General features: G+C 30.0%; 1 long non-coding RNA gene across 1 annotated transcript; it reads right to left on the reverse strand.

The window, feature by feature from the left end:
• Window positions 1–414: 414 nt before the first annotated feature.
• Window positions 415–2,225, reverse strand: LOC124894355. Its single transcript, XR_007051157.1, has 3 exons — window positions 2,132–2,225; window positions 1,526–1,654; window positions 415–1,017 (listed from the first exon to the last, which is right to left on the reverse strand). It is a non-coding gene; the product is annotated as an uncharacterized LOC124894355 (long non-coding RNA).
• Window positions 2,226–2,231: the final 6 nt, after the last annotated feature.

Genomic DNA, 2,231 nt, shown 5'->3' on the forward strand with positions numbered 1-2,231 from the left:
AATTGAACCACACGGGTCTACTAGAAAAGAAAAAATCGAATCACAAGGATCTATTGTACGTAGCTTTACTCTATATTTCTATAAGAGATTATAATTGCAGCTCAAACTTGTGACCTTCAGATTATATGATAACAACTTTACTGATCACACCAAACCTCCCTTCATGGGAACAGGTACTCCCAATAGTTTTATTTGAACTCTCCTTCAGCATCTCAAGGTGCAGATGACCAACACCAATATCAACAAACTCATCATGCATTTCATTCCACTCTATGTTTGGGTCCCACATTGCGTTGGTTTTTACATTCGAGATTTTACTTGGCGGATATATGCTCAATGGTGGAATATAGCTTCTCTAAATATACTTTTGACTATACTTTTCAAGCGGTTTCTAGAATTAGTATGGCGTTAGATCAAATTTTTTATAGTGATTTAATTCTAGTTTCAGCGAACAATTGACGAATATCACAATCATTATTCCATTCAAACATTTATAACTTTACCTATGCATAATACATTATTACCTACACACTCAAAACCTTCTACAACATAGAAAACCCTAATTCCTAAAAAGGGGCAAAACCTTCCTAGGAATATTTATAGTACTCTTTTGCAAAAGAGTTTATTAGGACACACCAAACAGGAAAATTAGAAATTGACTAGTCCATAGTCTTATTATTCTTGCATATTTTTATTAGGACATAACAAAGAGGAAACTGGGGATTGATGACTAGCAATAGTACTTGGTCTTATTATTCTTATATATTCTTATTTTATTATGCATCCAAGATAATCTATTGGGGTTTAAGTTCTTGAAATTCACTATCAGTAATCCCAACAGTTTCATCCTCAGTTTCCTTGATCATCATCTCAAGGAGTATATCAGTACCAATATCAGCATACTCAGTTGGCATTTTGTCCCAATCTAGGGTTGGCTCCCAATCAACCTTTTTTATTACATCTTTGATTTTATCAAACAAAATCTTACTTTCTTCTGCCGTTAAATGCATTCCATCCCTGCACAAATAAAATTCAAACTCCACCATTTAATATTAAATTCTTTCAAGAAAATACTTAAACGCACAAGGTAATTACGTATATATCTCTTAGTAAGTATGTATTATAAATTAGTATTCCATAAAAAAGGAAAATAACATTTGTTTATTTTTAAAAATGCTTTTTGTTAAAAGTATTTTTCTAACAAATATTTTTTAAGAGTAAAAATTTGCAAAATACTTTCGTTAATTTGTGTTTGGTCAAGGTTCCAAAAGTTTCTAAATACTCTTTTTTCTCAACTAACGTCTAATATACAGTTTCTTATACTACTCAAAAGGATTTTGTAGACACATTTTATGCACTTTTAACTTCTCAAAACTTGACTAAACAGACTGAAATTCACTAATTATGTAAGAAAAAATGACACTGTCGGAGCACATATATACTACTTAGTTTCCTTTTGTGCAAAAAGATTTATGATAATATAATAAAACCAAAATTAAAGAGTACTAGTAGAAAATTTGATTACCAAAAGACACCAGGTTTTTCGTAAAGGGTTTAGAAGAAATTGATAACTGGAACGCCTAATTCTTGGCCTAATTTAACACTTACTTCTGCGTATTTTCAACCGACATCATTTGATCTACCTCAGTTATCCCTGATCAGAATAGAAATAGGTATAAAATATCAGTTATCTCTTTATTTTTAAAATTGGATAAGAAAAAATAGGTATGTATTTTCATTTTAAATGAACAAGTAAACATGAAAGGAGTTAGTAATTGTTGAGGTTAATCACCCATAGGTTTTAAGAATTTGTTCCTCTTTAACTGCAGGAGCACTTAGCATAATTAGACGAGTCTTATCTGAAAGGCCTTGCAAGTAAAAGATTTCAAATAATGATAAGCCTATACTGTTCCACATAGATAAAAACTTTAACTTATTTGCATTCTATATTAATATAAAAAATAAATATGTATAATATCTGTTTTCACATAAAATGATAAATTATTGTTAATTAATAAGCATTGAAGTACTTAATTATAGTAAATCAATATGATTTGATGTAAAGTTGTACCTATTTAATGCGAATAAGTATTTATTTGTCAAATTTTAACTTTAAAGGTTTCATACATACCTTGATATGATGTGCAAGCTTCCTCATGTTTTCAACATATTCATGAAGAGGACCATGACTACTATTAGGAAAATCGGGATCTTGTGAATCGTTTCCACCA

Source organism: Capsicum annuum, unplaced genomic scaffold (assembly GCF_002878395.1).
Source record: "Capsicum annuum cultivar UCD-10X-F1 unplaced genomic scaffold, UCD10Xv1.1 ctg73257, whole genome shotgun sequence".
Lineage (NCBI taxonomy): Eukaryota > Viridiplantae > Streptophyta > Magnoliopsida > Solanales > Solanaceae > Capsicum > Capsicum annuum.